The following is a 13,527-nucleotide window of genomic DNA, read 5'->3' as shown; positions in this document are numbered from 1 at the left end:
GAGGTCACTGAGACGGACCAACAGTTGTAAGGGGATCGTCTGAAAGGGGCTGACATGCAGGCAGTGGTGGAAAAAGTACCCAATTGTCATACTTGAGTAAAAGTAAAGATATCTTAAAAGAAAATGACTCAAGCGGCAGTCACCCAGTAAAATACTACTTGAGTAAAAGTCCAAAAGTATTTGGTTTTAAATGTAGTTAAGTATCAAAAGTAAATGTAATCGCTAAAATATACTTAAGTATCAAAAGCGTAAAAGTATAAATCATTTCAAATTCCTGATATTAAGCAAACCAGACGGCACAATTTTCTAGATTTTTTTAAATTAACGGATAGCCAGGGGCACACTTCAACACTCAGACATAATTTACAAATGAAGCATTTCTGTTTATTGAGTCTGCCAGATCAGAGGCAGTAGGGATGACCGGGGATGTTCTCTTGATAAATGCCTGAATTAGACAATTTTCCTGTCCTGCTAAGCATTCAAAATGTAACTAGTACTTTTGGGTGTCAGGAAAAATGTAAGGAGTAAAAAGTACATTATTTTGTTTAGGAATGTAGTGGAGTAAAAGTAAAAGTTGTCAAATATATATAGTCAAGTAAAGTACAGATACCCCAAAAACTACTTAAAACCTGTTGAGGACAGACGTCCCGCTAGCGGAACCCCTAGCCAACATCCAATGGAACAGCAGGGCGCGAAATACAAAACATAAAAAATATAATAATTTCAATTTCTCAAACATACGACTATTTTACACCATTTTAAAGATACACTTCTCCTTAACCTGTTAGGGCTAGGGGGCAGTATTTACACGGCCGGATAAAAAACGTACCCGATTTAATCTGGTTACAACTCCTGCCCAGTACCTAGAATATGCATATAATTATTGGCTTTGGATAGAAAACACCCTAAAGTTTCTAAAACTGTTTGAATGGTGTCTGTGAGTATAACAGAACTCATATGGCAGGCAAAAACCTGAGAAGATTCTGACCAGGAAGTGGCCTGTCTGACAAGGTGTTGTTCTTCTTGCCTCTGTTTATTGAAGACTGAGGATCTTTGCTGTAATGTGACACTTCCTACGGCTCCCATAGGCTCTCAGAGCCCGGGAAAAAGCTGAACGATATCGAGGCAGCCTCTGGCTGAAACACATTATCGCCTTTGACAAGTGGCCGATCAGAGGACAATGGGCTTAGGCGCGTGTCCGAGTCGACCCTGTGCTTTATTTTCTTTCGTCTGTTTACCTAATTGCAGATTCCCGGTCGGAATATTATCGCTTTTTTACGAGAAAAATTGCATAAAAATGGATTTTAACCTGTTAGGGCTAGGGGGCAGTATTTACACCGCCGGATAAAAAACGTACCCGATTTAATCTGGTTACCACTCCTACCCAGTAACTAGAATATGCATATACTTATTAGATATGGATAGAAAACACCCTAAAGTTTCTAAAACTGTTTGAATGGTGTCTGTGAGTATAACAGAACTCATATGGCAGGCAAAACCTGAGAGATTCCTTTACAGGAAGTGGCCTGTCTGACCATTTATTGGCTTTCTTTGTCATCTCTATCTATTACAAAGGATCTCTGCTGTTACGTGACACTTCCTACGGCTCTAATGGGCTCTCAGAGCCCGGGAAAAACCTGAATGACGTAATTCAAAGCCCTGGCTGAAACACACGAGCGCTTTTGCTAAGTGGTCTATCAGAGGACAAAGGGCTTAGGCTCGTGCACTGGCCGCCCCCGCCTTTCTGTTTTTCCCTCTATTTACCGAAACGCAGATTCCCGGTCGGAATATTATCGCTTTTCTACGAGATAAATTGCATAAAAATTGATTTTAAACAGCGGTTGACATGCTTCGAAGTACGGTAATGGAATATTTAGAATTTTTTTGTCACGAAATGCGCCATGCGCACGACCCTGATTTACCATTTCAGATAGTGTCTAGAACGCACGAACAAAACGCCGCTGTTTGGATATAACGATGGATTATTTGGGACCAAACCAACATTTGTTATTGAGGTAGAAGTCCTGGGAGTGCATTCTGATGAAGAACAGGAAAAGTAATAACATTTTTGTTATAGTAAATCTGATTTTGGTGAAGGCTAAACTTGCTGGGTGTCTAAATAGCTAGCCCGTGATGGCTGGGCTATGTACTTAGAATATTGCAAAATGTGCTTTCACCAAAAAGCTATTTTAAAATCGGACATATCGAGTGCATAGAGGAGTTCTGTATCTATAATTCTTAAAATAATTGTTATGCTTTTTGTGAACGTTTATCATGAGTAATTTAGTAAATAGTTAGTAAATTCCCCGGAAGTTTGCGGGGGGTATGCTAGTTCTGAACGTCACATGCTAATGTAAAAAGCTGTTTTTTGATATAAACATGAACTTGATTGAACAAAACATGCATGTATTGTATAACATAATGTCCTAGGTGTGTCATCTGATGAAGATCATCAAAGGTTAGTGCTGCATTTAGCTGTCTTCTGGGTTAATGTGACATTATATGCTAGCTTGAAAAATGGATGTCTGATTATTTCTGGCTGGGTACTCTGCTGACATAATCTAATGTTTTGCTTTCGTTGTAAAGCCTTTTTGAAATCGGACAGTGTGGTTAGATTAACGAGAGTCTTGTCTTTAAAATGCTGTAAAATAGTCATATGTTTGAGAAATTGAAGTAATAGCATTTCTAAGCTATTTGAAAATCGCGCCACAGGATTCAACTGGCTGTTACGTAGGTGGGACGATTTCGTCCCGCCGGCCCTAGAGAGGTTAATGTAACCACATTGTCCGATTTCAAAAAGGCTTTACAGCGAAAGCAAAACATTAGATTATGTTAGGACAGTACATAGACAAACAATAACCAGTATTATCAATATTAGTATTATAAATATTCTCTCACCTTTGCTGATAATCGGCGGAATGCACTCCCAGGACTCCTACTTCCACAAGAAATGTTTGTTTTGTTCAAAATACTCCATATTTATGTCCAAATACCTCCGTTTTGTTCGTGCTTTCAGATCACTATCCAAAGGCATAATGCGCGAGCGCAAATCGAGACACGAAAAGTCAAAATGTTCCATTACCGTTCATAGAAACATGTCAAACGTTGTTTACAATCAATCTTTAGGGTCATTTTAACGTAAAAATGCAATAATATTCAAACCGGACAATAGCGTATTCATTCCAGGAGAAAAAGAAGGAACGGCTCGCTCGCGGGCTCGTGCATAACCAAGCCCTTTGTCCTCAGGCAGTCCACTCATTGACTGAGCTACTATTCTCTGCCCAGTAACAGGAGAAGGATGAAAAAACTTTCTAAAGGCTGTTGACAGCCAATGGAAGCCTTAGGAAGTGCAACGTGACCCCACAGACACTGTAGTTTCGATAGGGATTCAAAAGAACTACAATTCTCAGATCTCCCACTTCCTGGTTGGATTTTTCTCAGGTTTTTGCCTGCCATATGAGTTCTGTTATACTCACAGACATCATTCAAACCGTTTTAGAAACTTCAGAGTGTTTTCTATCCAAATCTACTAATAATATGCATATTCTAGTTTCTGGGCCCGAGTAGTAGGCAGTTTAATTTGGGTACGTTTTTCATCCTGCCGTGAAAATATTGCCCCCTATCCTCAACAGGTTTGCAACTCAATATTAGGAAGTTGTTCTTAATGTTTTTGGACTCAGTGTACGCAGGTAATTCTGATATGTATCCTAGAGGTCGAAGATCAAAGTTCTGTTGATCTGAACATTCTGATGGGTCTGGTGGACAGCTGTGAATCTAAGCTTTCCAATGATATATGATTAAAGGGTATACATGAGCAATAACCTGATGTACTGTATGCTGACATTGTCATGGGGTAAAACCCCAGTTAGCGGCAGTCCTGTGGGTGAAAACAGCTCATTGACGAGAGAGGTCGAAGGAGAATGGCAAAAATCATGCAAATTGACAAATAACGGCGCAGTACAACTGTGGTGTGCATCTTGGAACGCACAACTCGTCGATCCTCGTCACTGATGGGCTATTGCAGCAGACGACTACACTGTGTTCCACTCCTATCAGCTAAAAACAAGAAGAAGCTGCTCCAGTAGGAACGCAATAACCAACACTGGACAATTAAGGAGTGGAAAAACATTACCTGGTCCGACGAATCCCAGTTCCTGTTGCGTCATGCTGATTTTGGCGTAAGCAGCATGAGTTCATGGACTCATCCAACCTGGTGTCAACGGTACAAGATGTTGGCGGAGGTGCACTGGTGTGGGGAATGTTTTCCTGGCACACTTTAGGGCCCTTGATACCAGTTCAGCAACAACTTAACGCCACAGTTTATCTGAACATTGTTGCTGCCCTAACCCAACAGAGTATCTTTGGGATGAGATTGGCAGCATGAATGTGCCACCGTCCAATCTGCAATAAATGTGTGATTCCATCGCGTCAGCATGGACCAACATCCCGGGGGAATGTTTCCGACACCTTAAAGAATCCATACCCCGAAGAATTCAGGCTGTTCTGGAGGCAAAGGCTGGTCCGATCCGGTACTAGATGGGTTTACCTAATAAACTGGCCACTGAGTGTATACTGTTTATCAATCAAATAACAATTGTTGCAGAAGCAGATTGTAGTCTAATCCACACACATTATTGTTCTTACTTGATGAAATCAAATCCCCCTCCTCGTTTCCTCTCACAGTTACACTCTGCCCTGATGTTTCCTGCAGTCGACCAGCCGCAGAAACCCTCTTCAGACCCAGCAGTAAGGCGCTAACGGGAGTGTTGCAACCGGGGACTCCGGCAGGGTGGAGGGGGATGGGCTAGCTCTGTCCTGGTGACCACAAGAAGTATTGTACATAGAATATCATTAGACCAAACATTTGATTACTTTAACTGTGCATTCTTATAATATCTCATTTTTCTTGAAGTGTGCAATCGTTCACTACTTTCCACAAATGTACATTATTTTTTTTTTATCACTTTAGCACGTTTTTCCAAATGGATGTGGTTTATATATTCTTTTACTCTTAGTATAAATGCCAAAACTGATAACACTTGTAATGCCCCATTTTATGTTCAGAACCTTTGATTGAGCATTCATTAGAGTTGAACATATCTTTCACCCCTGAGTTAGTCTTGGATAACCCAGCACTAAAGTCTCACGTAATTGTTCAGCCGCTCGGTTAAGTTCCGGGTTCACTGATGTTAGGAGAGAATAGGAGATGCTAGAACGAGGAGCAGAACCAGAATGTGGAGCTCCTCTCGATATGGGCCAAATGTCCCCTCCCCTTCCGAAATATGAAAGATGATAACATCTGCGAAATACCCAAACACCAGAACTACTGCTGCTCGTTATCCCACATTTGCAGCATGTTGAGAAAAATGTCAGTCTTACAGTTTCAGTATTCTTATACAGTACATACATAGAAGAAACCATCAGATATAGGGGTACTGTGGTATGTAGCAGAAGCCTACATTAAAAAGGTATTGGTGTAGCCTAGTGCAATTTCTACCCCATGCAACATTGCTCAGATCCACTTGTCTATGTGACTTTACTGTAACAGCATCCTCATCTAAAATAATCAGCTTACAGCGTATCAACTTTTATTGGTCACATACACATGGTTAGCAGATGTTAATGCGAGTGTAGAGAAATGCTTGTGCTTCTAGTTCCGACCATGCAGTAATATCTAACAAGTAATCTAACAATTTCACAACAACTACCTTATACACACAGGTGTAAAGGAATTAATAAGAATATGTAAATATAAATATATGGATGAGCGATGACCGAACGGCATAGGCAAGATGCAGTAGATGGTATAGAGTACAGTATATACATATGAGATGAGTAATGTAGGGTATGTAAACATTATATAAAGTGGCTAGTGATACATTTATTACATCCAATTTTTTATTATTAAAGTGGCTAGAGATTTGAGTCAGTATGTTGGCAGCAGCCACTCAATGTTAGTGATGGCTGTTTAACAGTCTGATGGCCTTGAGATAGAAGCTGTTTTTCAGTCTCTCGGTCCCAGCTTTGATGCACCTGTACTGACCTCGCCTTCTGCATGATAGCAGGGTGAACAGGCAGTGGCTCGGGTGGTTGTTGTCCTTGATGATCTTTTTGGCCTTCCTGTGTCGTCTGCAAACTTAATGATTGAGTTGGAGGCGTGCATGGCCACACAGTCATGGGTGAACAGGGAGTACAGGAGAGGGCTGAAAACGCACCCTTGTGGGGCCCCAGTGTTGAGGATGAGCGGGGTGGAGATGTTGTTTCCTACCCTCACCATCTGGGGAGAAGTCCAGGAAGTCCAGGACCCAGTTGCACAGGGCGAGGTTGAGACCCAGGGTCTCGAGCTTAATGACAAGTTTGGAGGGTACTATGGTGTTAAATGCTGAGCTGTAGTTGATGAACAGCATTCTTACATAGGTATTACTCTTGTCCAGATGGGTTAGGACAGTGCAGTGTGATTGCGTCATCTGTGGACCTATTGGGGCGGTAAGCAAATTGGAGTGGGTCTAGGGTGTCAGGTAGGGTGGAGGTGATATGATCCTTGACTAGTCTCTCAAAGCACTTCATGATGACGGAAGTGAGTGCTACGGGGCGATAGTCATTTATCTCAGTTACCTTAGCTTTCTTGGGAACAGGAACAATGGTGGCCCCCTTGAAGCATGTGGGAACAGCAGACTGGGATAAGGATTGATTGAATATGTCCGTAAACACACCAGCCAGCTGGTCTGCGCATGCTCTGAGGACGCGGCAAGGGATGCCGTCTGGGCCGGCAGCCTTGCGAGGGTTAACACGTTTAAATGTTTTACCCATGTTGGCTGCGGTGAAGGACAGCCCGCAGGTTTTGGTAGAGGTCGTGTTGGTGGCACTGTATTGTCCTCAAAGCGAGCAAAGAAGTTGTTTAGTTTGTCTGGTAGCAAGACATAGTGGTCAGCGATGGGGCTGGTTTTCTTTTTGTAGTCCGTGATTGACTGTAGACCCTGCCACATACCTCTTGTGTCTGAGCCGTTGAATTGCGACTCTACTTTGTCTCTATACTGAAACTTAGCTTGTTTGATTGCCTTGCGGAGGGAATAGCTACACTGTTTGTATTCGATCATGTTTCCGGTAAAAGCAGTGGTTCACGCTTTCAGTTTTGCGTGAATGCTGCCATCAATCCACGGTTTCTGGTTGGGGAAGGTTTTAATAGTCGCTGTGGGTACAACATCACCGATGCACTTGCTAATAAACTCACTCAACGAATCAGCGTATTCATCAATGTTATTGTCCAACAGACAATATGCGGAACATATCCCAGTCCATGTGGTCAAAGCAGTCTTGAAGCGTGGAATCAGATTGGTCAGACCAGCGTTGAACAGACCTGAGCACGGGCGTTTCCTGTTTTAGTTTCTGTCTATAGGCTGGGAGCAACAAAATGGAGTCGTGGTCAGATTTTCCAAAAGGAGGGCGAGGGAGGGCTTTGTATGCATCGTGGAAGTTAGAGTAACAATGATCCAGGATTTTGCCAGCCTGGGTCGCGCATTCGATATGCTGGTAAAATTTAGGGAGCCTTGTTTTCAGATTAGCCTTGTTAAAATCCCCAGCTACAATAAATGCAGCCTCAGGATATGTGGTTTCCAGTTTACATAGAGTCTTTCAGGGCCGTCGATGTGTCTGCTTGGGGGGGGATACACACGACTGTGATTATAATCTAAGAGAATTCTCCTGGTAGATAATGCGGTCGGCATTTGATTGTAAGGATTTCTAGGTCAGGTGAACAAAAGGACTTGAGTTCCTGTATGTTGTTATGATCACACCACGTCTCGTTAATCATAAGGCATACACCCCCGCCCTTCTTCTTACCAGAGAGATGTTTGTTTCTGTCGGTGCAATGCGTAAAGAAACCAGGTGGCTGTACCGACTCTGATAACGTATACAGAGTGAGCCATGTTTCCATGAAACAAAGAACGTTACAATCTCTGATGTCTCTCTGGAAGGCAACCCTTGCTCGGATATCGTCTACCTTGTTGTCAAGAGACTGGACATTGGCGAGTAGTAAACTCGGGAGCAGTGCGCGATGTGCCCGTCTACGGAGCCTGACCAGAAGACCGCTCCATCTGCCCCTGCGCCGTTGTTTTGTGTCGCCGGCTGGGATCCGATCCATTGTCTTGGGTGGTGGACCAAACAGAGGATCCGCTTCGGGAAAGTCGTATTCCTGGTCGTAATGTTGGTAAGTTGATGTCGCTCTTATATTCAATAGTTCCTCCCGGCTGTATGTAATAAAACTTAAGATTTCCTGAGGTAACAGTGTAAGAAATAATACATAAAAAAACAAAATACTGCATAGTTTCCTAAGAACGTGAAGCGAGGCGGCCATCTCTGTCGGCGCCGGAACATTCAGATAATGAGTGGAATAAACTGTAATTTACCACTCAAGTATTTCAGCAGTTCATTGTACACTACACCATCATTTGAAATGGTAGCACAAAGTGACCCACTTTGCCCTGCTGGCTGAAGAAGGATGATGTAGTATTTATAGCCATATGCATAAATTATTTGGTTTTACCTTCCAACCTAAATTAAATTTATGTCAATTTATACAGCTTTCAAACTGTACGTAAACTCGACACTATACAATTTTGGTTTCGAAGTTCAGTTTTTAGCAATTTGATTAAATTATAGTTAAATGAATTGTTAACAAATGACAGGAAAATATTTTCAAAAGTAATCAATATGTTTTATACCAGTTATTTCCTTTCATATCAGTGAATGGAAGTGAACAAGTGCACACTTTGGGAGGATGGGAAAGAAAATGAGGGATTCGGTAACATAGTATCTAGGTAGAAGTGGAGCTAACGTGAGGGCCATGTGTGCTAAAAAACAAAACAATACATGTAAGCCTACCAAAAAACGAATAAAAACATTATGTAACACTATAAAACACCATTTAACAAGATTACACTATGAAGACATTGCTCCACCATTTCCTGGTTGCTACATTTTTTATAGTTCGCCTAATTTCAGTTTGTGACAAAACAAGCAAGTATAGTGTAGAGAATCATTGCAGCATCTAAACTGCTTTTAAATACATTTTCCATAACCCAAACTGTTGTATTTTCAGCTGTTCGAAGCTTGTGTACAAAACCGAAAGTAAAAAGAATACAAATCGGTTTGTGACACATGGAATCAATCAATCATTCGTTAATTCCATCACACAGGCGAGTCATTCATGCTTTGAAATGCAATCAAGCATTTTAGTTTTAAAACAAAGTAACAAAGAGAGCTTTGTATAACTAGCCTAAACAGTAAATAAACGGCAATTCACTGTTTTTAGTCTTTGCTGTAATAAAAGCTTAATATATTGTTCTTTAGAATAGACTCTGGTAAAATTAGAGTTGATTTTATTCAAAGACATAGGGTGTGTCTATATATGGAAAAAATACACGTTTTGACATTTTAATCAATCGATTGGTCGACAAAACAGACTACTCTCGGTCGACCAAGATCTTTTTAGTCAGGGACTTGCATAACTCCAAATACAGCTGGGCCAAGCTTGTAGCGTCATACGCAAGAAGACTCGGCGCTGTAATCGCTGCCAAAGGTGCTTCAAAGTACTGAGTATAGGGTCAGAATACTAAATAAAGTATGTTTATTTTTATACATTTGCAAAAATGTCAAAAACCCGTTTTCGCTTTGTCATTATGGGGTATAGTGTGTAGATTGATGAGGCAAAAAAACATTTCATCAATTTTATAAAAAGGCTGTAACGTAACAAAATGTAGAAAAAAGTGAAGGGGTCGGAATACTTTACAAATGCACTGTAGCTACCATAAAGTGACCATTTGATTGAAGAAAAAAAACATTGTATTGACTAAGTTTGTAGCTCCAACAGATTCTCACTTTCACGTGCACATTTTCGTCCATTAGCAACCAATGGCGAGCTACTTTTTTTGTAGCATTTCTGACAATGCTAACATCTTTTCAGCCATATCTCCGAGTTCTATTCAAACAGGTCAGCAACTCTGTTGCTCTGGAACAATACAGTTGCTATTAGCTAAAATTAGCTTATTTGCCCTGTCGGGTTGCGTCAATTCGAATCTGGTGTCAGAACAAAGAGAAACTCTGGTCTCTAGTACTGTTTCATAGCTGTTTATTAAGCTAAGTAAATAGCGATAAATGCAATGTTCGTATATACGGGCTCACTGTAACACCTCGCAGGGCAGACTGAGAACTGAGTGACACATCCTTTGCTTTTCATTAAATACTCTGACAGAGATAGTTCCTGCTCACTGCTGGCCTGTCAGAGGGAGGATGAGCGTGGTTTAAACTTACTCATCCTATCGTTGGCGTGCAGGCTGGTCCCAGCCTCTAGACGCATCTTTGTTGCCAAGCATAGTTGTCTTCTAGCTTATCTTCGTGTGTGTACCCGAGAGTCAGACACCCAAGGGCAGTGCCTGTTCTTGTGCCACAGCCATTCTCCCCTCTACCAGCCCCTCACATACACCTGTCCTTGAGCGGCCCCACAACCAGGCATTGTGTGTGTGTGTCACGAGTCTACTCAGCCTACACTACTAGCCAGCAACCCTCCAGTTAGTCATGTCTATTATATGTCGCTCAATCTATGTTAATACAATATAAACCTCTTATGTTTAGCATTAGTATTCATAAGTTATGCACCACAACTCATTTTATTATATAGGTTTAAATAGTTGTATTATATTGGTTATGCAAACAAATAGTTGGTTAAACCCTAACAATCCCCCTTTTCACACCTGATAGGTGTGAATACACAAGTTCTTAAAATTTCAGGGAAATTTTGAGATTCCCCCTTTTGACACCCCCTAGGGTGTCACTCAACACAATTTTAAATTCCCATTTTAATGATTAGATGATTAGTTAAAAAACCCTCAAGTCCTTCCAGCTACACCTCACTTGTACTAGGTTGACTACCAGTCACCCAGGAACTTCAAACCTTCACATAAGGAAAGACAAATAGTACACAGGATAAATTCAGAACATATTATTTAAAAAACGTATAAAAAGAAGACCTTCTTGCGGCAGTGGCTACACCTAACATGTATGGGACAGACTCTTTGTCCCAGAACTTAAAACCTTCACATCCACCTGCCACTACATTCAATACATATGAGAACATTTTAGATACGCTTTATTCAACCACTTCCTCAACAGCAAACCAAGGATCGTCCTCAGACAGACCCGTCTTTTGCCCAGAGCTGGATTCAGTGTCCTCCGAGGTCACTTCCCTCAAAGGCATCATTCCGGTTGCTCTGACAACTTCTGTAAGATATTTTCTCAAGCAAGGGATTATACAGGTAGCACAACACAACAATAATAGGAACACAAGCACTAGGGTCAGAAATCCAGTAACCACCATAGATGTGTACTTGCCAAAAAAGATGTTCAGCCAATTCCCCTCGTATACCCCCGCTACACCCTTCATTTCAGCAGATAGCTTGTCAAGTCCCAGTAGGGCTTTGGTAATGCTACCATAGGGCTAGTGTTATTAGGGATAAAAGTACAGCATTGTTCACCAAACATTTTACACACCCCCCATTATTAGCCAATATCATACCCAACTCCAATCTATTTTGTCTAGCGGTTCTAGTGGTAGCCTCTAGTTGCTCAGCCATACCTGTCAGTGCAGTGCGAGTATAGTTAACAAATCTCTGTTACACACACATCAGTAAAGAACTCAACCCAGCTTTAGGCGGCTGTATTTTTCCCACAGTACACATACATTCCTTATCAACCTTGCCACCTGTCTTCTAATCTCCTGCCCACTAGCCGTTCCCAGGTCGTTGCTACTCTCCCTAACTTAGGGAGGCTTCTTCTCCTGTTCCCTTCCCAAGGTCGTCTTATCAACTCTGCTCTGCTCATTCTGGTAACAGTGTCTTACTCACACAGTATGGGAATCTAGTTTTTAACCCATTATTATAGCTGTATTTCGAATACATTTCAACAGGTTATAAGGTTTCTGAGTGAAATCATTTAGTCAAACCCTTCATTACATCCACCCGATTGGCTAAATATTTCACATACATTAAAACACATCTATTTTTATTGGATTCAGAAATTTCACACAAAATCAAACTAATTCAGGAAACTCTAAAGATGGTCTCATCTTATCATGGGCTCCTCATAATTGAATGAATCCTCCACCAGGCTCGGCGGTAGGTATTTGTCGTCCCACTGATCTGAACTTTGACTCGGTCCGTATCTCACCATCCGCTCCGTTATCGATCTCTCTAAAGTTCTGGAAATGAGACCTCTCGCACAAGGGACCAAACAACAACCACACAAACACACTCATACAGGTGAAAGCAGCCCATAATACAGTTCTTACAACACTTTTCCATTTCCCAAACATGAGCTGTGTTATCAGGAATGTACGTACAGCAATTAACCTAATCATTCTACCTACACTGCCCTCTTCTGCCAAAAACATATCGAGAGTCAGTCTATTTTACCAGGTCATGAGGGAGGTGGCGGATAATTGGTCAGATAACCTCTTTACTGCATCCCCGTTTTCATTCATGAATCTCTGTTGATTATAAAATATGTCATTAATCCAATCCACATTTCTATTTATTGTCAACTACCAAAATAATGTAGTGTTAAAGCCTTCACATATTTGATTCATAGCTTTGTATTCATCTGGAACTTCCCTGAGGATGCCAATAGCATCCATCTAGACAAAGCTACTCCCATCCTGGTCAAAATTCCTCCTGTGCCTACTTTAGCCTCCTATAACTGGCCTCTGATGACTAACTCGAACTGGTTGGACCTATAACCCCAGGCCGCAAGTTCCTAACCACCCTTTGTGGTAGTTACTGTCGTATGCGTCCTTTGCTGGTACTAGCCCACCCTACATCAGTTATAGGTGCTATGAGGTTAAACATTTTCTCCTGTGCTTTCAAACCTAAGTCAGTCACATTAACGATTACCTTTCAGCCATTAAAATCATCTTAGTTCTCGGTGCCATTCTTGTATCTATAACACTGGTATTCATCCGGAGTTAAGGTGAACCGAGGTGTGTTGGCTGAGTACTTCAATCTGGCCAACCCCAATTCCTGTACAGTTGTCTGCTTCACCAGGAAATTGTTTAATGTTTACCTTGATCTTTTTTGATTCCTTATTCTGTATGTCACTCATCAGTGTATTATAGTTTATCTTTTACTTCTTCTCAATGACAACGGTATCGTATGATTAGTACTGGAAGGTGGTGGATCTGAATGTATCAGAAAGGTTACCAAAACTATGATGCAGCTCAGAGTCTCTACTCTTCCCAAAAACCGCCAACCCTCTCCTGCCCTTAGTCGATCTGCTAGGTACCACCCCATACTCACACCTCTAGGAGCACACACAGTGATGAACGGTCGGGATAGGGAATCTTCGTTAAGGAGGTAACCCCCGGACCCTGTTGGTACTCGGTTCTTCTCCTAACTGTGTGTGATCAGCAGTGGATATGTGTACATACCTTCTTGCAGTGGATAACGTGGACCCAAGTGACTCTCTCAGCTTCTCTAATGG

At 41.6% G+C, this 13,527-nt stretch overlaps 1 long non-coding RNA gene across 1 annotated transcript; it reads right to left on the bottom strand.

Moving 5' to 3' along the window:
- Window positions 1–10,109: 10,109 nt before the first annotated feature.
- Window positions 10,110–12,327, bottom strand: LOC115208006 (uncharacterized). Its single transcript, XR_003881087.1, has 2 exons — window positions 12,012–12,327; window positions 10,110–11,100 (listed from the first exon to the last, which is right to left on the bottom strand). It is a non-coding gene; the product is annotated as an uncharacterized LOC115208006 (long non-coding RNA).
- Window positions 12,328–13,527: the final 1,200 nt, after the last annotated feature.

Source organism: Salmo trutta, chromosome 1 (genome assembly GCF_901001165.1).
Source record: "Salmo trutta chromosome 1, fSalTru1.1, whole genome shotgun sequence".
NCBI lineage: Eukaryota > Metazoa > Chordata > Actinopteri > Salmoniformes > Salmonidae > Salmo > Salmo trutta.
Note: the sequence above shows the minus strand (reverse complement) of the source record. Positions and strands in the feature narration are given on the sequence as shown.